Raw genomic sequence first — 27026 nt, forward strand, 5'->3', positions numbered from 1 at the left:
CAGGGGGCCATTTGGAGGGCCCAACTAGAAGCCCTGACATTTTGGACATAGGGCATTTGAGCCCCAGTGAAAGGCCACTTGGCCTGGGGTCAGTTCTGTGTTTCGGCATAATAGATTTATTCCTAATATTGTACATGCCTAATGATTATGCTATGATGTTTTAGGATGATGCCTACTGCGTAATGTGTTTATGTTAATGAGGTTTGGGCCTGATGTGTTTTATGCCTAATGGGATGATGCTGTGGTCATTATTGTAGCAGTAGTTACTGGTTGTGCTTTATATTTACTACCTGCATTCTGATGGTTCTGACCGTGGCCCGATTGGCCTGGTCCTGTATATAATCCCCTGTAAATATTGCCTAGTGCCAGTTGGCACAGTGTACATTGTGTGATTATGATTCTAATGTGTTTTGGATAATACACAGGCTATTTTTATATAACCTTGTGTGGAGATTCTTTTGTGATGTGCCGAGTGTGTTGCTGCTGTGTGTGTGTTGCGCAAACGCTTTACACATTGCCTCTGGGATAAGCCTGACTGCTCGTGCCAAGCTACCAAAGGGGTGAGCAGAATTATCTTAAGCGCGTAACTCCCTTGCCCTGACTAGAGTGGTAGTTTCTGCCCGGCTTAGGTGTAAGCACTAGCCAACCAGAAATCCCATTTCTAACAGTCAAACCAAGTGATTTCCTCTTCTAAATCACAGTCAGCAAAAGATCGGTATTCCAAGTCACTGTCGACGAAGTCATTGTCGACAGGTATGCCGTTGGTATCCAAACCGTCGATGAAGAAGACATCCTTCTCAGCAACACCATTTGCACCGGTGTTGGCAGCAGCTTCGAAGGATGCTCCGTGGCCAGCAGAACCGTCAACACCACGATGTCAACACAGTTGGCGAGGACTCTGTAGATGGGAAACTTTACCGTCGATGCAGCAGTCTGTCTTCACATCGTTGACGAGACTATCGGTGAAGATAAAAATCACTAAGACAATACTGACACATCAACTTACCTCACGAGGTACAGTGTCACCTTTGCTACCTAGCTATTTGATAGTTGTAGAAGAGTCAGATGAGTCAACAAACAACTGGCCCGCCACCTCGAGGACAACATCAAAGACCCATCCCAGTCCGGATTCAGACGCAATCACAGCACCGAGACAGCCCTCATCGCCGCCAGAGACGTCATCAGGCGCCAACTAGACAACGGCGAAACATCAGCCCTCATCCTACTGGACCTATCAGACGCCTTCGACACGGTCTGCCACCGCTCACTAAAGACCCGCCTCCAAGAATGCGGAATCCAGGAGGAGGCCGTGGACTGGACCACATCCTACCTCTCCGGCAGAACCCAGAGAGTCCACCTCCCACCTTTCCGATCCGAAGCCACCAACATCATCTGCGCCGTACCCCGGGCCTCTTCTTTCAGCCCGACCCTGTTCAACGTCTACATGGCCCCCAGCGCACTAGTGGCACGCCAACGCGACCTGAACATCGTCTCCTACGTCAGCGACACCCAGCTCATCCTCTCCCTCACCAAAGACCCACACACCGCCAAAACCAACCTCCACGAGGGAATGAAGGCCGTCGCCGACTGGATGAAGAGCAGCCATCTGAAATTGAACTCGGACAAGACAGAGGTCCTCATCCTCGGCCCCACCCCAACTCGGTCTGGGATGACTCCTGGTGGCCTACCGCACTAGGGACAGCACCGACACCCACAGACCACGCACGCAACCTAGGATTCATCCTCGACTCCGCCCTCTCCATGTCGAAGCAGGTCAGCACCATCTCCTCATCCTGCTACAACACCATCCGCATGCTTCACAGGGTCTTCAAATGGATCCCCACCAAAATCAGAAGAACGGTGACCCAAGCCCTCGTCAGCAGCAGGCTGGACTACGGCAACGCACTCTACGCAGGAATCCCAGCCAAACACCTACGACGACTGCAACGCATCCAAAACACCTCCGCTCGACTGATCCTCAACAAACCTAGTCACAGCCACATCACCCCCCACCTGAGAGACCTACACTGGCTCCCTGTCAACAAGAGGATCACCTTCAAGCTCCTCACCCACGCACACAAAGCACTCCACACCACCGGACCAGCCTATCTTAACAGCATACTCAGCTTTTACACCCCCACCTGCCAGCTCTGCTCCTCCAGCCTCTCCCTCGGCGCCGTCCCCCGCATCCAATGAACGACATCCGGTGGCAGATCCTTCTCCTTCCTCGCCACCATGACCTGGAACACCCTCCCTTCTCACCTGGGGCAGACCCAAGACCTGCTCACCTTCTGAAGACTCCTCAAGACCTGGCTGTACGAGCAGTACCAGCTCGGGGTCTGGGTGGTCTGTAGACAAGTGTTCCTCTGAGGGTGGTAGTGGGGTCGGTGTGGATCCAGAAGTGCAGGTGTTCGGCGGTGATGAGGGTGTCGTCTGCGTGGGTGGCGACCTTGAGGGTGGACTTGTGGACGATGGCTATTCCTCCTCCGATTCCGTTGATGCGATCCCTGCGGGTGATGTTGTAGCCGTCCGGGATGCCTATGGCGATGTCGGGTGTCGAGGAGTCGTTCCACCAGGTCTCGGTCAGGAAGGCAACGTCTGGGGCGGAGGTGTCAAGCAGATCCCAAATCTCGACGGCGTGTTTGCGTGCGGATTGGGTGTTGAGGAGTATGCAGCGTAGGTGTTTGGGTCTTGTCCTTGGAGGTTTGGTGGTTGTGTCTCAGGTGAAGCTGCAGGTAGGGCAGGTGAAAGGTCCGTGAGTTTGTTTCGGTGTGGTTTGGAAGCAGGTGTGGTTTCGGCCGGCGTTGAGTGCGTGGAGGCTGCTGGCATCATAGCGGAGTCTGGTGTTGTGGCGTTCGTGGGGTCCAGGGGTTCTGGCACTGGGCGCGGTCCAGGCACGGATGGGCGCAGACGGGCTTCCCTTTGGTGCGCCTGCGGCGCCTCCGCTGCGCGCGGCCACTTCGCGGTCTTTATAAGAGGTGGTTAGGGAGGAAGGAGCCGCTGGGAGGCGGGAGCGGGGTGGCCAATGAGTGTCAGGGCGCGGGGCCGCAGGGACGCAGCGGCGGGAACGAGGGAACGGGAGACGACGGTGGCAGGAGCAATGAGGCAGCTGGCGGCTGTGTGGTGGCGTGGGCAGCGACCTGCCTGCGAGCAGGGCCACAGGTCGCTCCTACGCCACTGGGCAGCCCCTTTAAGAGGTAGAAAGGGAGGGAGGAGCAGCTGGGAGGCGGGAGCGGGGTGGCCAATAGGTGTCAGGATGGTGGGGCCCCAGGGACTTAGTGGCGGGAAGGTGGGAGCGGGAGACTTCAGTGGCAGAAGCAACGAGGCAGCTGGCAGCTGTGTGGTGGCGTGGGGAGCAACTTGCCTGTGAGCAGGGTCAAAGGTCGCTCCTACGCCACTGCACAGCCCCCTTAAGATGTAGAAAGGGAGGGAGGAGCAGCTGGGAGGCTGGAGCGGGTTGGCCAATGGGTGTCAGGGGGGCAGGGCCGGAGGGACACAGCGGTGGGAACGAGGGAGTGGGAGACGGCGGCAGCAGGAGCAACGAGGCAGCTGGCGGCTGTGTGGTGGCATGGGGAGCGACCTGCCTGCGAGCAGGGTCAAAAGTCGCTCCTACGCCACTGCGCAGCCCCCTTAAGAGGTAGAAAGGGAGGGAGGAGCAGCTGGGAGGCGGGAGCGGGTTGGCCAATGGGTGTCAGGGGCGGGGCAGCAGGGATGCAGCGGCGGGAACGAGGGAGCGGGAGATGGCGGCGGGAGGAGCAGTGAGGCAGCTGGCGGCTGTGTGGTGGCATGGGGAGCGACCTGCCTGCGAGCCTTCACTTACTGAGGCAGGAAGCTCAAATGGTGTTGGCAAAATGAGCAATAGAATGAGTTCCTGCTTTTCAGAAGGGCATGGGTATCTACTCCTTTATTTTCCTTATTCAAAAGAAATCAGGAGATTCTGGACCTATCCTGGACCTCAGGAAGTTGAAAAAATGTCTTTGCAAACAGTCTTTCCGTATGATTACTCTTTCCGATATCCTTCATCTCCTAAACAACACAATACAATACAATACAAGCTGTAAGCATAAAGTGAATGAAAAGGTCTGTATGTTAGCCTAATTACTTATGTCAACGTCTATCATAGATCACCGTTAATTTGTTACAGTTTCATTGTAGCGGGACAAACAACGCTTCCTGTCCTGCAACCTGTTCTGGATGACCAACCTGTTGGTCATCGTGGTATCGACTTACGAGGTTGGCCCTGTGTTGGAATTGGCCCTTTTTGCAGGGTTATCCCCAAACTTTTTGCTTCTTCATCCTATTTTGTCCTGACCTGTTATTGTTAGTTTTAGGACTCTGGGCACTTTACCACTATTAATCATATGCTCTCTGTGTAAATTGTGAACATGATTGGTTATCTATGATTGGCATATTTGACGTACTGGTCAGTCCTTACTAAGGTGTACTAAGTGTGCCAGGGCTGGTAAATCAAATGCTACTAGTGGGCCTGCAGCACTGATTGTGCCACCCACATGAGTAGCTCTGAAAAGGTAACTCAGACCTCCCACTGCAGTGTCTGTGTGCAGTTGTTAACTGCCATGTCGACATGGCAAATGCACCCACTTGCCAGGCCCTAACCTTCCCTTTTCTTACATGTGAGTCTCCCCTAAGGTAGGCCCAAGGTACCCCAAGTGGGCAGGGTACAGTGTATGTGAGAGGTAGGACATGCCCTGATGTGTGTGGCATGTCCTGATAGTGAATTACTGCCAATTTCGATTTTCAATATTGCAAGGCTACCTATTCCCATAGGACCGAATGCGGAGTTTGTTTATAACATCTTATAGACATAACTGCCCCTGAGAACAAGGTTGGGAAATACATTTTAATATGCCCGAACACAGAATGTTAAAATGCATCTTTTAGTGAGGGTGATATTTACATTCTGTGTTTGAAAATACCACTTTTAGAAAGTAGGTATTTTCTTGTTTAACCATTCTCTGTGCCTCTGCCTGTTTGTGTATTGACTGTCTGGTTTTGGAGTGACAGGGGCTGAGGAGGTGCATTCTCTCAGACAACCACCGGGGGAGGGGGGGGAGAATTGATGTGTGTCCTGCCTTTCCTGAATGAGTCAGGGCTGGGATGAATAGACCTGGGCTGCATTCAGACTAGGGGGACAAGTTCTCACTAGCACCTGAATAGGCCCGGTCTGCATGTAGAGTGGTGGAAGGAGATTTCCCTTGCACCTGAATAGGGCCTGTCTGCCTTGCACAATGCTGTCTCCACTTCCTGCCAGGCAGGAGCACAAGAGAAGACAGAACTGGTTTGGACTGGGCTCAGTTTAAAAAAACTAAACCTTTTAGTACATTTTTCAAGTACCACTTGGGCAAGAGCCCGACATAATCCACTAGATAGCAAAATATCAAAGAATTAGCAGCAATGGAAATATCAATGGGTAAACTTTGTAAACAAAATATATGAAAACAAATGTGAACTGTATGCAGACATTCCCACCCTACCCGCATCGGCAAGCAAAATTCAGTCCAGATATATGTCCAAGGAAAGGAAAAGATGCAACATACATTTTGACCCACAAGCTTCTCATGAGGCAGTTTCTATGGAGATTACGAAGGAAGAAGAGGGAGATCAATGCCACGGTATGTAGCCCACCAAGACCATATCTTTCCATGTTTTTGGGGGCAGCCCCTCACTTGAAACACTGCCATCTCCGCACCCAAACATTTATCTAGCTCTTTCTGCCGCATACCTATAGTCGGCAGCGAATTTACCTTCACAACTGGGCTATATCCCTGTTGGTGTTTGTAAGGGCAAGAAAAAGTAAGTGTTGATTATATCAGTTCCCTCTGATGTGCTCTGTACTATGGAGCAGGAACAATCTGGGATCATGCGGCAGGTCCCAGGACAACACCTCTTTAAGGCATGATGATACCCTGCGCCAAAAAGGCTGTAATGCTAAGCAGCTCCACACCGTGTGGAGGAATGTCCCTTCCTCCCTGTTGCAGCGCAGGCACATGGGGGATGGCACAACACCCATCTTCCAAAGCTGAATACAGGTGTGGTGCATGCGGTGCACATACCTGAACTGAATGAGATGATATCTGGAGGCTACTGCAGCGCCCCAAGGACTAGCAATCGCCTCCGCCCAGTTGTCAGCCATCAGGTCAGGGATGTCATCCTGCCATGCCTTCCTTGTTCTATGTAGAGTCGTGGTGGAATGCTTCATCAGCGTCTGGCATATCTGTCATAGTTTGTGTGCTCCGAGATCGCCCATAAGAAGGCGGCCCTCGAGCGGATGATATTCAGGGAGGTGCAAGTGCAGGGGCCAGAGCATGATATAACTGGAGGTACCTGTAAAACTGGGTTTTGTGGAGATGAAACTCCTCCTACAGTCGCTGGAAGGATTTAAGGATGGTGCCTAGCATAACCTCCTCTAATGTGGAAATACCAATATGGTCCCACTGGCGGAACCCCTTCTATGCGGCCATCTGGCAATAATAATTATCGTGCGAAAGGGGCGTCACCTGCGTCAGTCGAATATTCCATCCCGTTCGTTGAACAATGTACCGCCATAACCTAATCGGCTGGCGTGGGGTAAGGAATCAAGCTTCGGCGCACTATAGAGTAGTTGCAGGAGGTGAGTCCTCTCCATGGCAGCATGCTTTGACGCAAACGCCGGGTCGGTAGGTGAATTGGATCACCAATAATTGATAATTAAAAGGTGGGCTGCCACGTAATAGGAATAGATGTCAGCAGCTGCAATGCCTCCACAATAGGTGGATTGTGCACATGTCTGCAATGCCACCCAAATCGCCCCCATTCCCATAAATCTTATCAGGGATGACGTTAATTTGTGCAAACCATGCTCTCGGAATGTGGTATGGAAAATTTTGAAGACGGTAGGGCACCCTAGGGAGAGAGACCATTTTAAAAATGGCAGACCATCCAAAGAGTGAAAGAGATAGGGAGGCCCAAATATAGGTATCCTCGCGAAGGTTGACAAGGAGCGGGTTTATGTTGCGTGCCCATGAAATCTGCAGGTAGGGAGACACATACACCCCCAAGTATTGGAAGCCTTCTGTGGCATGTTTTAGTTGAGATGCCCACGTAGTCGTACTTTGATCACCGCATACTGGGAATAACACAGATTTAGCTGGGTTGGTGTGGAGCCCAGTATTCTGACCAAAGACTCAAAGAATTTGCAAAATACGTGGGCCCAAGATCCATGGGTCGGTCTTAAAAAACAAGAGATCGTCCGCGTATAATGCAATGCGGTCCGGCTGTGACCTTGGCCAATCATAGCCTCAGAGCACCTGGTCCCTACGAACCCACGCCACCAGGGATTCAAACTACCAGAGCGAAGAGGAGAGGAGAGATGACGGGGCCAGCCCTGCCGTGTGCCTCTACCAATGGAGAAGTGCAATGACCAGCGATGCTAACAGAGGCCATAGGTTCGGTGTAGGGTAGACATTTGTACGCTAGGAAACGTGGCCCAAAATTGAGTGCCCCTAGGAGTTGAAATAAGTACTCCCAAGAGTGAGGCCAAGAGTGAGGCTGCGGGGCAGCCAACTCTGGAGCCAGGGCCATAGCATTGTGAACACGTCGAATGTTAAGCCAGATTGGTCTAAATGTACCAAGTCCTAAATGCAGGACTGCTAGCGGTCCACAAGAACTTTCCCTAGCAATTTGGAATCAAAGTTGATAAGGGAGATACCTCGATATGATGGGTGGCCGGGCTTTATAAAGAGGACAATTTCAGCTTGACAGCAATCTCTCGAAAGTAGTTGCTGCTCAAGAGCCTCGTGAATCGAGCCCAATAGGTGCGAGGCCAGCATAGTCATGTGAGAACAAAGAAACTCCATAAGGAAACCGTAAGGCCCAGGGCTAGACCTGAGCGCATCACTTTCAATGCAGCCGTTATTTCGTCTAATGTAATAGGGACATCCAATTGGTCTCTCATCAGGGACTGGGCTCAGTTTTGAAGTTTTAGGAACACAAAGATTTCACCCCCAACTCCCCTGAACCTCCTTGCTGGGATTTCTAACCTGCCAAGAGTGCCTGTGACTGTGTGGGGCCTCTGGAGTTTGTTTCTGCCGCTGGGAGCTGGAAAGCAACACAACATCGACGCATCACTCTTCTTGCAACAGTTTTTCAGAAGCAACGCCGTGGTGCGAGAAGAATCTTACCGGACCACCGCGAAGCTGCTGAAACTAACGCACGCCTGTTGCCACTGCAAGAACCGACGCATCGAGGGATCGTGGCTGAAGAAATCAATGCAGCGCTGCTGCCGTATTGTTCGCCGCCGCATCCCGGATTTCCACACATCGTCCTGATATGGCAAGTTCTCTCTGACTCATCACCTGTGAAATGTAGTTGTCTCAAAAGCGACACATTGCTTCTTCCTACAGACCGGACCCGGCACACTGCTCTCCTATTTCCAGCAGAACTGTCGCATCGCATCCTTGGAGGTCTCCGGAATTACCGCATCTCTTGGTTTTTTTCAATGCTTCTCATCGCTGGGGCTGTTTGGCATGGTGAATTTTGTTGAAACGACAGGTACATTGCAAGAAATCACTCATCCATAGTTTTCTATGTACTCAGTTGCTAAAACCTTTTGAAAGTAATTTTTCTTAATATTGGTATGTTGGCGTTATCCCTGTGTTATTGTGAGTGTTGATACAAATACTTTACACATTGCCTTTGGGATAAGCCTGTCTGCTTGTGCCAAGCTACCAAGGGGGTGAGCAGGGGTTATCTAGAGTGTGTATCCCCCTTTCCCTGACTAGAAGCAAGCGTCCCTATTTGCCAACTAGAGACCCCCATTTCTAACACCCTGTAACCCTAAGAATGAGGATAATTATATATCAACAAGTAACTGTGGTTCACTTTGGAAAGTCTCAACAAATACAGATTGAGACTATGGAAAAAAATGAAAACGTCTAAAAGTGAAAGTTAAATGAATCTGCCATGTGAGAAACCCCAAAATGAACAACAATTACAATTAACAAACAGAGAAGATATATATATATATATATATTCACTGAAAAAACCATAGGTTAGAGACCATATATACTTAGCTGGACATTTTATTGACATAAAACCAATGAAATTCCATATATAGTTAGTTGCACTAACTATATATCGCGCACCCGCAATCCACTGCTGATGATGTCACATATTACATCATTCATGACATGGTCAGTGACATCACTGATGACATCACTGATGACATCTCAAATGACATCACTGATGACATCTCAATTGACATCACTGATCACAACACTGATGATATCATTCATGTGATAATACGATGCACGTCCTCACACTCTAATATTACCTTTGATACACCCAGTGTTAAACACAGACAACCATTCTTGAAGTCATTGACACACCAATACCAGTTACTACATATGCACACATTGATTCCTAGGTCTATACACACATCCACTCATTTATCCATAGAATTACTCATACATATAGTCACTCATCAATACAACACTATCATCTGCACTCAAACACCTATACAGACACTCACATTCTGCCACTCATCCATTGAGTTACTCACACATCTAGTCAGTCATGCAAAGATTCAATCACACTTCCATTTCCTCAACTATACAGTTATACACAAAACACCTTACTTATTAAAACATATACTAACATATACTTACTTTGGTATACAATTACTGATACAAGTACACAATGATCCATACAGCCACTCGCAAAATTAGTGGCTCTTATGTATAGTCATTTATATATGACAGCTACCTACACACACACTCAGTCTCCCATACAAATACTCGGGCAACCAATCAATAACACATATAGCCTGTCATATAGCTACTGATCAACACATGCAGTAGCTTACACAAAAGACATACTGTTGCCCACATTCAGACAGTTTAGTCACTAACCCATGCATTCAGTAAGACACATTTAATCACTCAATCATACAGTCAGTCACGCACCTACTGAATCTTTCATCCAGACACTTGTATATCCTCTCATTCTTCAATATGTAAAACATATTTAAACTTTACAGAAACACACAGTCACTGGATGATGTCATCAGTGATGTCATCAGTGATGTCATTTGAGATGTCATCAGTGATGTCATCAGTGATGTCACTGACCATGTCATGAATGATGTAATATGTGACATCATCAGCAGTGGATTGCGGGTGCGCGATATATAGTTAGTGCAACTAACTATATATGGAATTTCATTGGTTTTATGTCAATAAAATGTCCAGCTAACTATATATGGTCTCTAACCTATGTTTTTTTCAGTGAATTTTCAAGGTTTTGTAAATGCTAATTCCTAACTATATATGGTCTATAACCTATGGTTTTTTCAGTGAATTTCAATGTTTTTTTAATAGCAAATATCAAAACCTTTAAAATGTATTCTCCTTTAAATCGAAAAATATATTTTATATGTTTTTAATAAATTTTTTTAATGTATTTTTTTTAAATTATTTTTTTTGTTTCGCTCCCGGTACGCGAACCGGTGAGCTTCCCGTTAGCTCAATTTGGTGCCGCAACTCGGTCCGCGAACCGGTAAATGTTCCGTTTGCGCAACTACCGCGTTAGAAAACAACATCGTGACATGTCGCGTAAACGCGACGTATCGCGTTGTCGCGTAATGCGTCATATGACGCGCCGCTTAGCGCACCCGGAAGCGCTCCGGTCCGCGAAGCGCAGCTTCCCGGAAGCGATCCGGGGCGTGGCGCGGAGCGCGTAACGTAAGCATAACAGGTCATGTGACTTGTTAATAACACTTTTCATTGGTTCATTTCACATTTGGTTTCCTAATGTTGTTAGGCTAGGTCATGTGACTTGTTAATAACACTTTTCATTGGTTCATTTCACATTTGGTTTCCTAATGTTGTTAGGCTAGGTCATGTGACCTAAAAATAACACTTTTCATTGGTTCATTTCACTTTTGGTTTCCTAATGTTGTTAGGCTAGGTCATGTGACCTAAAAATAACACTTTTCATTGGTTTAGAACTATTTTTTTTCCCAAATGATGAAAACCCCTCCTTGTTTTTACCTCATTCTTACTTTCTACTTCCAGAGAGCAAGACCTATTTTTGACAATGGCTTCTGTAATAGCTGCAGCTGGTGCTTCTCAGCAACCACCACCACCACCACCACCACCAAAAGGACCACCTCCAACACTGGACTTTGGTAGAGAGGAAGATAATGAGGACGAAGAGGAGGAGGAGGAGGAAGAGCAAGTAAGGCAGTTCCTGCCAGAAACACCAAGGCAGAGCCATATTAAAGAGCACTACATATGGCAATTTTTTAAAATTCCACCTGGACAAAAGAAGGTCAATGCACCCCATGTGTCTTGTTTGATATGTAAAAATATACTTTCTCGTGGCAACCCCAACAAGAAATACAGCTTTGGGAATCATACAATGATTCGCCACATGGAGCGATGGCATCCTAATAATCTTTCCCAAGCACAAGTAAGGGATCTTGCTGCCAACCCCCCAAATGTCATCCCCAGCACCTCCAGTGGACAAAGCTCATTCGCCGGACCAGAAGGCCGAGAAATAATCCACAATATTCAAGCTCCTTTTTGAACACTTCAAAATAGTTTGTATATATTGTGGAGGAACTATTTGTTATGGAGAGAAGAGTATTACTTTGATTAACCGAGCTGGAGAAAATCATAAATGCAACAAGATGAGAAAACAATGAATCCTTTTTATTTTTTTTTGCTCCTGTTGAGACATGTTCAAACCCTGCTTTTTTGTTATTTCCCCAAAACAAACACAAAAAATCACAAAATAGTTTTCAAAAATCAAAAAAAATCAAAAAATTGTTCAGAAAATTAATTTAAAAAAAAGAAAAAAAAGAAAAAGAATAAAAAAACAGTTCTTTTCAGAACTACCTTCCATTTATAACAAAATTGCTAAAAAAATTTTTTATTTTGTTTTGCCCCGCGGGGCCCTTTTAAAGCCTCCACATCAAACCTAGGGGGTCAGGGAGGATCTACTATGCCCCCTTATGGTCATTTCCCCCTTTGTTTTGGCCTCCTCTTGTCTCTCGATCCTACCGAGAGACAAGATGGCGGCCGCTCCGGACTGTTTAGAATGTTGACAGACACCGGAGACCCAATCAGCTTCGCTTCGCGAAGTTCCGTTACGCGTCAGGTACGCGAACCGGGGCGCTGCCCGGAGCGCGCTAACAGATATATATATTTTTTTGAACGTTAATTTCTCAAAATCCACTGGAACACATATATTGAGACCTAGCAAAGGCACATCGGGCTACCAGTCCCTACAATTTTGCCAAGTTTCATGCAAATCCATTCAGCCGTTCGGGCTAAAAGTGAGGCCAACCGCCCTATGGAAATTAACATGGGAAAAACGCGTTTTGGGACCCCCCTTTTTTCTCGGCCCCCCCTTGATGACCCCCCCCAAATTTTCAGGGACTGCTCAGAAACAAAATGTTCCATTTTCCTGAAAATTTCAGTCAATTCCGTCCACAAACGCCAAAGTTATTAGACATAGAATTTTCAAAAATCCCATAGAGAAAAAATCCTAACTATATATACCTACTGGCGACCGCCAGTAGGTAATATATATATATATATATATATATATATATATATATATATATATATATTACCTACTGGCGGTCGCCAGTAGGTATATATAGTTAGGATTTTTTCTCTATGGGTTTTTTGACATAGAATTTTCAAAAATCTCATAGAGAAAAAATCCTAACTATATATACCTACTGGCGACCGCCAGTAGGTAATATATATATATTATATCAAGGGCTGCTCAGAAACAAAATGTGCCATTTTCCTGAAAATTTCAGCCAATTCCGTCCACAAACGCCAAAGTTATTAGACATAGAATTTTCAAAAAACCCATAGAGAAAAAATCCTAACTATATATACCTACTGGCGACCGCCAAAGTTATTAGACATAGAATTTTCAAAAATCCCATAGAGAAAAAATCCTAACTATATATACCTACTGGCGACCGCCAGTAGGTAATATATATATATATATATATATATATATATTACCTACTGGCGACCGCCAAAGTTATTAGACATAGAATTTTCAAAAATCCCATAGAGAAAAAATCCTAACTATATATACCTACTGGCGACCGCCAGTAGGTAATATATATATATATATATATATATATATATATATATATTACCTACTGGCGGTCGCCAGTAGGTATATATAGTTAGGATTTTTTCTCTATGGGTTTTTTGAAAATTCTATGTCTAATAACTTTGGCGGTCGCCAGTAGGTATATATAGTTAGGATTTTTTCTCTATGGGATTTTTGAAAATTCTATGTCTAATAACTTTGGCGTTTGTGGACGGAATTGGCTGAAATTTTCAGGAAAATGGCACATTTTGTTTCTGAGCAGCCCTTGAAAATTTGGGGGGGGTTCGTCCAGTGGGGGCCGAGAAAAAAGGGGGGTCCCAAAACGTGTTTTTAACATTGAGTTTTCCATAGGGCTGTTGGCCTCACTTTTAGCCCGAACGGCTGAATGGATTTGCACGAAACTTGGCAAAATTGTAGGGACTGGTAGCCCGATGTGCCTTTTGTAGGTCTCAATATATGTGCTCCAGTGGATTTTGAGAAATTAACGTTTAAAAAAAGATATATATCTGTAACAGCGGACCGGTTAGCGCTCTGGTTCGCGGACTTTTCGCGCAACGGAGCTTTGTGAAGCGAAGCTGATTGGTTCTCCGGCGTCTGTCAACATTCCAAACAGTCCGTAGCGGCCGCCATCTTGTCTCTCGGTAGGATCGAGAGACAAGAGGAGGTCAAAACAAAGGGGGAAATAACTATAAGGGGGCATAGTAGATCCTCGCTGACCCCCTAGGTTTGATGTGGAGGTTTTAAAAGGGCCCCGCGGGGCAAAAAAAAATAATAAAAATAATAATTGAACGGCTGAATGGATTTGCACGAAACTTGGCAAAATATTAGGGACTGGTAGCCCGATGTGCCTTTGCTAGGTCTCAATATATGTGCTCCAGTGGATTTTGAGAAATTAACGTTCAAAAAAAGATATATATCTGTAACAGCGCTCCGCTTCGCGTAACGGAGGTTTGCGAAGCTGATTGGTCATTCTGTCACTGGGCTATAGTTGGGCTACATCTGGCTGATATTTGGGCTACATTTGTTTTTTTGTGTGTCTGGCGGCCATCTTTGGGCTACATTGGGCTACATTGGGCTTCATTGGGCTACATTCGGCTAATTAGCAAATAGCTCATCGCAAACTAGGAATGGTAAAGAATCGCTATTTATTCCTTAAAGTTCGCTATTTAGGAAATGCAAATAACTTTGATGATACATATGGCGGTTCATCTCTAACAAGATAAGAAGCATAGGGATAGATTTATGATGACTGGCGCATCACCAGGGATGTGTTAGTCATTCTGTGCCGCTGTTCCGTCACCTATGGTGTGCTGCATTTACAATGCGGCGCATCATGGGGCAAAAACAGCACAGATGCGTGATGTATCTGTGCCGTAAAGGTGGCGCATTGCTGGAGTTGTATCGCAAGTGTGATGAAGCTCCAGCAAGGGTCGGGGGTGCCCCTGTCGCAGGGTTTCTGTTCTCACACAGAACTGTGGACAGAGGATTGGAACCTCGGCGAATTAGGGTGTCCCAAAACTCACGTTAGTAATCAAAAACTATTTAGCAAGCTAGGTACAGTGTCACATTGGATATAACAAACTCTCAATGTTTAGACAATCCAGAATATGAACTTATAGTACCTCAGGATACGTGGAACTCATGAACAGTCGGTCGTTATATATTTCTTAGAAACCAGAACATGGAGTTAAGAAGAACACATGTGTATTTGAAATGTTTATTTACTAATGCCGTCTTCTCAGGCGTAGTACCTTAGATAATAAAAGTACACATATTATCAGTAGCAAAATTACCAGCATAGTTACTAGTACATAAAAAGTGAATGGTGATAGTATGTTAACATGCTGTAAATGAATAAGAGTTAGCAACACTTATAAGCAGCCGCGGGCCGTGGAGGGAGTTACGGTGAGGCAGGGAGGCGGGGAGGGGGAGAAGCAGGGTGGAGAATACAAGTACACATATTATCAGTAGCAAAATTACCAGCATAGTTACTAGTACATAAAAAGCGAATGGTGACAGTATGTTAACATGCTGTAAATGAATAAGAGTTAGCAACACTTATAAGCAGCCGCGGGCCGTGGAGGGAGTTACGGTGGGGCAGGGAGGCGGGGAGGGGGAGGGGCAAGGTAGAGAGGGCTCCACCCTGCTTCTCCCCCTCCCCGCCTCCCTGCCCCATCGTAACTCCCTCCACGGCCCGCGGCTGCTTATATCTCACCCTCCCTAATACACATATTATATTATTTGCTAAGAAGGTCTCTTTGTGTTGGTTTAGGGCGTGTCCATACTTTAGTGTCTTAGATTTGAAGGAATCACATCAGCATACACCAGCTCTCTCTTCATGTGAACCGCATCAACTGTTGTGTATGTGTGTTCGGCAAAGCAATATAAAACCCGCCTCATGCCCAGAATTGGCAGAAGTTGCACTTATGTTATGAGTATGAAGTCGTGGAGATCAGACCTCATAACAATTCTGTATCGTGTTGTTCTTGAAACTTTAGCACTCGCTGTACAGATATAGTTTAACAAGCAAAGCAGATAGTAGAGCAATAACATATTATTCTCATGTAAACCACGATGAACTACTAGGTGGAAAGCTAAAGCAACAACTAAGTGTCGTGTGCAGAAGTTGCAAAAAAGGAAAAATGGCGTTTAAACCGGTAATGAGCCCATGCTAACTTAACACGGTGTAAAGATATCCAGGACCTAGATGACACCTCCTCATGATCCGGAAACGAACTGAATAAGATAATAGAAGTGCCATCTCATGAGAGCAGATTGCAAGTTTATATGTGGACGGTCCGCAAGGTAAAGCATTAAAAACTAGGAAAATTCAATGCTAAAGAAAAATAAAACAGCCAAGTACTTTATCGAGTCTTAAGCCAATAGGCAAGGTAAATAATAAAAACTTGACAAATAAGTCAATGAATTGTCAATGAAATGCTAGTACTCAGCATATCAAACATGAAAAAGGTCTATGACATAACTGTGTATGCAAAATAAGCTGCAACAGCCTCCAATAGGAAGTCACCGTCTTCATCCGAAAACAGTTCAGCCATCCAATTTAAAAGCGGAAAAGAACATACGTGCTCTCCCAGCACCGGATCCTCTATCACCATCAGAGGACAGCTCGGTGGGTTTTCAATAAAGCTGTGTTCCAAGAAAGACTGTGCTGCCGCCAGTAAATTCCAGGGACCAAGTAGTCCATGCATCAATGCCACAGCCATAATCCTTTCGCCAGGACAAATCAACTCGTGAGTAATGATAGGAGTCATCAGCTGATTAAAGTCGACGTCAGGAGAAACCGGTCCGCAGAGACACAAATCAATGGCCCAATCGAAATCACAGGTCAGGCAGTGAAATACAGGCTGGACACAGGTGAAGTAGGAGAACCGAAAAGATAATCCATATGCCGTGCTTAATATCGCCAACGGCATTGTGCCATAATATTCTAGCATGCGATTGCGAACAGTGTCAGCAGCTGCAGGGTCGGAGGTTGCATAGGAGGGACATCCATATTTAAAAATGTAAAAAAGCACAAGAGCGTCCGCTGGTAATGCAAGTAAAAATGCAATCCACGAACCAGAGTGGAGAAAATGGAATGAAAGGGAGCAGAGATGACTCCAAAGATTTTCTCAAATGAAGTCACGAGACCACTGGTAACAACTTTAAAAAAGTGTGCCAGGGATTTTGTGGAGGATGCGTTAAAGATAGTCGGAAACATGTTGCTGAAATTGAAAGGCAAACCTGTGTACGGGTGTTCGCTATGTGAAGTAGGAAAGTTTCACGGGCCGAACTCAAGGCCACCTCTCTCTGAGACAAAAGAGCTCTTATTCTTGTCATGCCGTTGAAACGTGTCCCAAGGTTGGTATTTGTGGCCAGATTGAAAACTCCCTATGTTCATGTGTGGGAGGAAATAGAACATTTCTGCAGCAAATAACCCGTTCACTTACTGTTACGATAAAAGGAATACTTTTAATTAACTCAGAACAATCTTCATTATTGAGCATCAAATAACTACCATTTTCCAACAACTTGAACGTGGGGATGATAGCAGGAACTGGCGTGCCTTGCAACACGCAAGCCATATTTGGTCGGTGTTTGTTGCATGAATCGTGTAACTGTATGTGCCTACACATTAGTGAATGATCTGGCGTCTCAGTGCATTCCTCTCCATTCAGATAAACTTCTTGATCATCTTTGAAACATCTGTATGTGTATGGAAGCGACCAGACCTCATGAACAAAAGCACTACCTAAAGGTTCATAAAGACCTATTGGTATATATTTCATACAATTTGAAAACTTATATAAAGCAAAAGGCAGCGTTATTAAACCGTGGATAAGGCATGTTGCCAAAAAACCCGCAATCCTCTGCTGATGATGTCACTGAGCATGTCATGAATGATGTAATATGTGACATCATCAGTAGTGGATTATGGGTAATAGTATCTCTAGTTTACTCCCCTATAGCTGTCTTTCTTTTAACATAAGTGTGTGTTTCCTTCCCTTATACTTACTGTTTTTGGTTCGCTTCCAGTTCGCGTACCAGCGAGCGAACTAGGAAGCGAACTAAGAGAAATAGAGGTTGGCACAGTTCCAAATATTGTACCAATTTTTTAATAACGGGGAGGTAGTTCTGAAAAGAACTTTTTTTTTTATTTTTCTGAACATTTTTTTACTGTTTTTGAATTTTTCGGAACAGTTTTATATTTTTTTGGGTTTTTCTTGGAGGGGGCAATGAAAACGATTCATTGTAAAGGGCTCAACAGGAGCAACAAAACAAAAAAAAGAAGTATTTATTATTTTGGGCGTTTCGGACAAACTTGCATATGATAGTCAATAGCTCTGTTGATCAGAGTGATGCTTCTTTCTCCGTAGGAAATGAATCCATCGCAAAATACGCAGGTGTGTTTTACTTCACCAAATCTCATTTGTATATTTGGCACCATCTCCCTGCCCTCTGGTCCCGTTACTTCCGGTACAACAGATCTTCTGGCCATAATAGGGAGATTATCTAGGTCGTTCCGAAACTGTGCAGCACTGTAGTTGTTAGGATGCCACCTAGTCATATGGCGATGCATTGTGTAGTTTCCGAAACTGTATTTTTTGTCGGTCCCTCTGGACAGTCTATCTTGACATATAAGGCAAGTTACGTATCTTGCATTTACTTTTTTCTGACCTTTGGGAATTTTAAAAAATTGCCAAATGAAGTTTTCTTTCCGGTGAGACGTCTTGGGCTGCTCAGGCAAAAACTGCCTCTCTTCGTGCTCGTCCTCCTGTTCCTCTTCTTCTTCTTCTTGTTGAATTACAACTTGAGCAGGTGGTCCACTCTTCCTTGGATGTGGTGGAGGTGGTGGGGAAGCACCAGCTGAAGCTACTAAAGAAGCCATTGCTCAGTGATCACAAAGGGTCTTTCTCTCACAATGATGAAAGTCAGAGTGAGGAAAGAAGGAGGGATTTTCATCATTTGGGAAAAACAAGAGTTCTCAACCAATCAAAAGTGTTCATTTTAGATTATATGACCTAGTCTTACATCATTAGGAAACCAAAAGTGAAATGAACCAATGAAAAGTGTTATTACCAAGTCACATGACTTGCTGTGTTTACGTTAAGCGCTTTGCAGGGCCTCCCTGTTTGCTTCCAGAAACCTGCGCTTTGGCACTCGCTTCGCGTACCAGTTCGCTAACGTAGCACGTCATATGACGTATCAAGCGACAACGTGGAACGTCATGCGGACGGGAGGCGTCACGATGTTGTTTTCTAACGCGGCACTTGCGGTAAAGAAACGTTTACCGGCTCGCGGTCTATTTCGCGGCATCAAGGTCAGCTAACGGGAAGCTTCCCGATTCGCGAAGCGGGAACGAAGAAAAAAAAATATTTTAAAAAAAAATTATTCATAAACATATAAAATATATTTTTGGATTTAAAGAAGAATACATTTTACAGCTACAGATATTAGCTGTTAAAAAACCAATGAAATTCACAGAAAAAACCATAGGTTATAGACCATATATAGTTAGGAATTAGCATTTACAAAACCTTGAAAATTCACTGAAAAAACCATAGGTTATAGACCATATATAGTTAGGAAATAGCATTTAGAAAACCTTATTTTACTCACACAAAACCATTGAAATTCCATATATAGTTAGTTGCACTAACTATATATCGCGCACCTGCAATCCACTGCTGATGATGTCACATATTACATCATTCATGACATGGTCAGTGACATCACTGATGACATCACTGATGACATCTCAAATGACATCACTGATGACATCACTGATGACAACATCCAGTGACTGTATGCTTCTGTAAAGTTAAAATATGTCTTACATATTGAAGAATGAGTGGATGTATAAGTGTCTGGATGAAGGATTTAGTAGGTGCATGACTGACTGTATAAGTGAGTGATTAAATGTGTCTCACTGAGTGCATGGGTTAGTGACTAAACTGTTTTAAATTGTGCATCATTGTGTCTGTTGTTTTGTAATCTGATGCATGTGTTGATCATTAGCTATATGACTAACTATATGGGTTATTGATTAGTTGCCCAAGTATTTGTATGGGAGACTGAGTGTGTGTGTGGGTGTCTGGGAGGTGTATGACTCTGTGCATAGATGTGTGAGCAGTTGATTCACTAGATGTATGGGTTCAAAAGTGCATGTGGAAACATCTGTATGGGCGGTTGACTGTGTGCATGAGTGTATTGGTGAGTGAATGGATATCTCAGTGCTACATGTCAAAGTAAGTACATATGTAAAACACAGTACATGTGATAGTTGACATATATAAATAACTGTGCATAAGAGCCAGTGAATGTGTGAGTGGCTGTATGGATTATTGTGAACTTGTATCAGGGATTGTATAACAGAGTAAATATGTGTTATTATATGTTCCAATAAGTAAGGTGTGTATAACTATATAGTTGAGGAAATCGAGGTGTGATTGATTCTTTGCAAGACTGACTAGGTGTGTGAGTAACTCCATGGATGAGTGACAGTCTGTGAGTGTCTGTTTACACTGAGTGTATCTAAGGTTATATTAGAGTCTGAAGAGGTTCATTGTATCATCACATGAATGATGTCATCAGTTATGTGATCAGTAATGTCAAATGAGATGTCATCAGTGATGTCATCAGTGGTGTCATTTGAGATGTCATCAGTGATGTCATCAGTGATGTCACTGACCATGTCATGAATGATGTAATATGTGACATCATCAGCAGTGGATTGCAGGTGCGCGATATATAGTTAGTGCAACTAACTATATATGGAATTTCAATGGTTTTGTGTGAGTAAAATAAGGTTTTCTAAATGCTATTTCCTAACTATATATGGTCTATAACCTATGGTTTTTTCAGTGAATATATATATATATATATTAACTACTGGCGGTCGCCAGTAGGTATATATAGTTAGGATTGATTTTCATAGGGAAATCGCAACATTCTATTTGGAATAACTTTGGCGCCGGTTGAGGAATCAGCCTGAATTTTTCAGCAACTTTGCCTCGCGGCTCTCCGCTCTTTCCCTGAAAGTTTGGGGGGGATTCGTCAAGCGGGGGCCAAGATAAAAGGGGGTGCCAAAATGTGTTTTCCCCATGTTAATTTCCATAGGGCGGTCTGTCGCACTTTTAGCTCGAACGGCTGAATGGATTTTCACCAAACTTGGCAAAATTGTAGGGACTGGTAGCCCGATGTGCCTTTGCTATGTCTCAAGATATGTGCTCCAGAGGATTTTGAGTAATTTAGGTTGAAAAAAATGTATATATCTGTAAGCGCGCCCCGGTGCGCGTACCGGGGAGTGCTCCGGGCGCGCTACGCGACCTGCGCACGGGAAGCTGATTGGCTCTCGGGTGTCTGTAAACATTCGAAACAGTCCGCAGCGGCCGCCATCTTGTGTCTCGGTAGGATCGAGACACAAGAGGTGGCAAAAAACAAAGGGGGAAATGACCAAAAGGGGGCAGGGTACACCTCCCCTGACCCCCTAGGTTTGATGTGGGGGCCATAAGGGTCCCTCGGGTAAAAAACATAAAATAATTTTTTTTCGATTTTTGCGGGGGGAGCGCCCGGTACGCGCACCGGGGAGCGTATTTGGTGAAAAATAGTGAAAATAATAGTGTAAAATAATCATTTTGAGTGATTACAGGTAGGGTAGCTCTGAAAAGAGCTTTTGGGTTCTGTGGCTGTTTTAGGTACCTACAAGTACGTCCCACACACACCCACACGCACACAACCCCACACCCCCACACCCTCACACTCCCCACACACACCTCACACACCTCACACACGCACACCTCCACCCACACCCAAACACCGGGGAGCGTACCGGGGAGCGTATTTGGTGAAAAATAGTGAAAATAATAGTGTAAAATAATCATTTTGAGTGATTACAGGTAGGGTAGCTCTGAAAAGAACTTTTGGGTTCTGTGGCTGTTTTAGGTACCTACAAGTACGTCCCACACACACCCACATGCACACAACCCCACACCCCCACACCCACACACTCCCCACACACACCTCACACACGCACACCTCCACCCACACCCAAACACCCCACACCCCCACACCGACACCTTACACATCCACACCCACAACCACACATCCCACACACCCAGACACACACACACACCTCACCCCCCCAACACACACACACGCACACACAGATACCTCACAGACACACCTCACACATCCCACACACCTCCCCCCCACACACACACGCACACCTCACAGACACATCCACACATCCCACACATACACACACATCCTACACACATACTCCCCACACACACCTCACACACCCACACTTCCACCTACACCGAAACACCCCACACACCCACACACACACCTTACACACCCACATCCCCACCCACACCCACATACCCCACATATATATACACCTCATCCCCCCAGACACACACACACACACACATACACACCTCACAGACACACCCCGCACATCCCCCACACACACATCCCCCACACACACCTCCCCCACCCCCACACATGGGGAAAACTCAGTGAAACACTAAAATAATAATTTAAAGTGCTTAGAGGTAGGGTATCTCTGAATAGAGTTGTTGTGTTGTGTGGGTGATTTAAGTACCAACATGTAGGTACCAATGCAGAGTCTTAAATTCAATGTACACCGTTTACTCTGTAGATAATTTGCATGTTGTTATAGAAGTTATTGTGGTATATGGAATCCATACCATAGTCTGTCAGGAAAACATAAAGAACATGGAGGCAGGAGATGAAAAAGAGATGTCAAATACACATTGGAGATAATATAGTGGAAGAAAGGAAGTATCTATGAGCAAAATTACTATGTAAAACAAAAAAGTTGCACAGTATACTATAAGTTTGACTTTACATTATAATCAATTTGGTAGTAGTTTAAGAATTACATATAAAAATGAATAATGTCTCAAACAATTTTAGAATTATTAAATATAAATTTATTTTTGAGATTCATTTTCAAAATTTGATAGAACGTCTAACATTTGACTGTCCGAAATGTCCTCTTTTTGAGTGAACATAACTTCCAACATTTGACTGTCAGAAACGTCCTCATATTGAATTAACAAATCCACAGATTCTACACATTGTAGAAGTTCATGGTCCTGTGATTCATCCATGAGTTCCAAGTCATTGGGTTCAATGATTTCCTCATTGTTCATCTCTAGGACAATTTCAAAGGAAACGTTCTGTTCTCCTTCCATTTTTGTGCTGAAATTTGCATTAAAAAAAAAATCAGTAGAAATATGGCACTGTTGGGTTTAAGTTCAGACAGGTAGTTTTGATTTTTTAACAGTGAAGTTAACTTTGGGCAATGTATGGTAACAGGCAGGAAGTAGAAATATAAAAAAGTGCGTGTGAAGAAACGTAAGTAAATTCATAATTATAGCAGAGAAGCCTAAGTCAATCCATAAATATAACAGAGGAGCCTATCTCTATCTATAACTATAGCAGAGGGACAGTAAATAACTATCAGAAAACGTTTTTAAAAAATAACTTAAAGTGCCCCTTTCAAATTATCAACTTACTTTACAGAGAGTTGAAGAAGACAAAATGCGTAAATCCTTTCAAGATGTACATCAGGTAGTTGTAGTCAAAACGGCCGTGTTTCCCTCTCATTTTTCATTTATATTCATGTACATAACCAATCAAATGTCAGGAAAAAAAAATAGAAAATGAAAGTAACATTTTAATTGGTTGTCAAGTCTAACACTTCAGATGTGTTTTTGTGAAGTAATTTACCTCAGGGTATTTAGAGAGGTCTACAGGCTAAATGGCTCAATGGAATTCCATCGAATTTGGGAAAATGGTAGGGATTGGTATGTAGTATGAGCTATTCTATATTTGGTGAAAGTGTCTCCAGTGGTTTTTATGTAAATTAACTTTTAACATTTTTTTAGAGCGCTTCACGGTGCGCGCCCTGGTACGCGTACCGGCAGCGCTACGGCAGTCCTCCATTTTGTTTTTGGTAAATTTAAGACAGAAAATGGAGGACAAACAACGTTGGGAATGGGTATAAGGGGGCATCGTAGGCACTGCTTGACCCTCTAGGTTTTCTGAGGGGGTCTTAGGAGGCCGAAATAGGCAAACAAACAAAAAAAAAGTTTTTATTTTTTGCGGGGGGAGCGCCCGGTACGCGCACCGGGAAGCGTACCGGGGAGCGTACTTTGGTGAAAAATAGTGAAAAAAGGTAGAAAAAGATAATCATTTGGAGTGATCAGAGATAGGGTAGCCCTGAAAAGGGCTTTTGGGTTCTGTGGCTGATTTAGGTACCTACAAGTAGGTACCAATGCACAGTCTTAAATTCAGGAGGAATATTCTATTCCCCTCATCAGAAAAGTGCACACCATCTCCCCTGTAGATATCTTGCATGTTGTAACGCAAGTTATTATTGTATATTGAACCCATTCCATAGTCTCTCATGTAAGCAGAAACAGATTTATTCACATGTTTCCGTGCTTTCTCAAATTCTGGACAAAATTGATTGGACCACTTCCATTTCTGCCTTTGGCATATATTGGAATATACCAAGGCAGTTTGAGGAAAAAGTGCCATCAATTGATCAAAGGGGTCCTTTATAAGCATTTCCAGACCTACCCCAGTCAAAGTGTCCAAGTCATTTCCTCCACAGTGCACAATTAACAGGTCAGGGTGTGGCAAATGCAAAAAGGTTTTCACCAATGGTATCAATTGGTGACATTTCAATCCTCTGTGGCCAATCCATTTAATCTTCACATTTGGTAAGTCAAGGTTGTGGAAATTTCTGATAGCTTCATACCTTTGAGCCCAGTGGATATAGCTATGTCCAATAATCCAGACAGAATACATGGTGAGAGGAGATTCTGATGCAGTCAGATGAAGTGTGGAAAAGAAATGGCAGTTGGAACAATAGGAGTTTGCAAAAAAAAACCTGTGGAGTTTCAGTGCTATTGAATCACAAGCAATGATTGGTAGAATGAGATAGTTGAAAACTGAAAGTTAGGGTGCATGGTTGTGTTCTGTGTAAGAAGTATTTTGATTGGTTAAAAAAAGTCATTTAAAGAAACATTGCACCGGATAAGCTGGTGTATTCGCAGGTCAAACATCTTTGCTGAGGTGATTTGCAACATTGTAAAATAAACTTTTAACCCTGGGAGCTCAGTGAGGAGGGAGTTGCTATGGTAACATGTAGAAAGGGCTGAGGGGGGGAAGGGTGTTGGTTTGAAAATAGAGAGGGAAGAGATTTGATTGGTTAACAAAAAGGGATATCTGTGTAGAATTAGAGGTTTTCTGTGCCTTTATGGTTTGCAGTGTCTGGAGAACACAGCTTTTGCTCTGCTAAAGAAATATTGGTGTGTGTATCTGACACTGTTCTGAATCTCCTAAAATATTTGTAAAGGTGAGTTATGATTCATTTAATATACATAGAGACTTGTGTACTCTATGGAGAAGATTTGGAAGGAAATTGTGGTCTTTACATGTTGCTTTGTGTCATGCTTTTTGATAATGCTTGGTAAAAAGTTTTTACTGCATAGAGTAATTGTATTTTGTAAAATTGTGAATTTTTAGTCGTGACATGGAATGCTTCTACGTAGGACCTGTGCTGTGTTTTGTAAAAAATGATTTTGGGGAAAAAAAATAGTTTTTACATTTTTTAAAAGGAATAAAGAATGTGTGCATGTTTAATAGAAATACATTTGACTCTTTACAATGATGTTAGCTGTGTTAACTCAGTGTAGGAAGCATATTGAGTTTGTTTGCATACAGGAATTGTATTTTGTAAAATTGTGAAGCTTCATGTGCAAGATTTTGCCTCAGTCTTATCCCTGCTGTGAGGCAGATGGTTGTAAATATGATCTGTGCTGTGTTTCCTAAATGTGATGTCAAAAACGATTTTGGGGAAAATGAATGGATTTTACATTTTTGAGTATAATGTGGCGCAAAGGTTTAAAAAATGACGCATACATGCGTCACTTTTTAAATATGGGGAAAAAAGGTACATGTTTGGGCTTTCCTGGGGAGCCTAGGTGATGAGGATTGTATCTAAGTGTGCAGTGGACTAGGCTTCATGAAGCATATCCCTGTCTGCATTCTTAGACACAGGTGTCAATTTGACTCTTTACAATGATGTTAGCTGTGTTTTAAAACAGTGTAGGAAGCATATTGAGTTTGTTTGCATAGAGGAATTGTATTTTGTAAAATTGTGAAGCTTCATGTGAAAGCGTTAATTGTATTTTGTAAAATTGTGAATTTTTAGTCGTGACATGGAATGCTTTTACATAGGACCTGTGCTGTGTTTTGTATATGTGATGTAAAAAATGATTTTGGGGAAAATAAATAGTTTTTACATTTTTTAAAAGGAATAAAGAATGTGTGCATGCTTAATAGAAATACATTTGACTCTTTACAATGATGTTAGCTGTGTTAACTCAGTGTAGGAAGCATATTGAGTTTGTTTGCATAGAGGAATTGTATTTTGTAAAATTGTGAAGCTTCATGTGCAAGATTTTGCCTCAGTCTTATCCCTGATGTGAGGCAGATGGTTGTAAATATGATCTGTGCTGTGTTTCCTAAATGTGATGTCAAAAAAGATTTTGGGGAAAATAAATGGATTTTAAATTTTTGAGTATAATGTGGCACAAAGGTTTAAAAAATGACGCATACATGCGTCACTTTTTAAATATGGGGAATAAAGGTACATGTGTGGGCTTTCCTGGTAAGCCTAGGTGGTTAGGATTGTATCTAAGTGTGCAGTGGACTAGGCTTCATCAAGCATATCCCTGTCTGTATTCTTAGACATAGGTGTCAATTTGACTCTTTACAATGATGTTAGCTGTGTTTTAAAACAGTGTAGGAAGCATATTGAGTTTGTTTGCATAGAGGAATTGTATTTTGTAAAATTGTGAAGCTCCATGAGGAAGCGTTTGCCTCACTCTTATTCCTGTTGTAAGGCAGGTGCAAGATTTTGCCTCAGTCTTATCCCTGCTGTGAGGAAGATGATTGTAAATAGGATCTGTGCTGTGTTTCCTAAATGTAATGTCAAAAACGATTTTGGGGAAAATAAATGGTTTTTACATTTTTGAGTATAATGTGGCACAGAGGTTTAAAAAGTGACGCATCTACCTACATGCGTCACTTTTTAAATATGGGGCAAAAAAGGTACTTGTTTGGGCTTTCCTGGGGAGCATAGGTGTTGAGGCTTGTGTCTAAGAGTGCAGTGGATTAGGCTTCATGAACCCTATCTCTGCTGCATTCTTAGACACAGGTGTTTTGAGGCAAAATCTTGCACTTGTCTCACAACAGGAATAAGACTGAGGCAAACGCTTTCTCATGGAGCTTCACAATTTTACAAAATACAATTCCTCTATGTAAACAAACTCAAT

This window comes from Lissotriton helveticus, chromosome 2_1, assembly GCF_964261635.1.
Source record: "Lissotriton helveticus chromosome 2_1, aLisHel1.1, whole genome shotgun sequence".
NCBI lineage: Eukaryota > Metazoa > Chordata > Amphibia > Caudata > Salamandridae > Lissotriton > Lissotriton helveticus.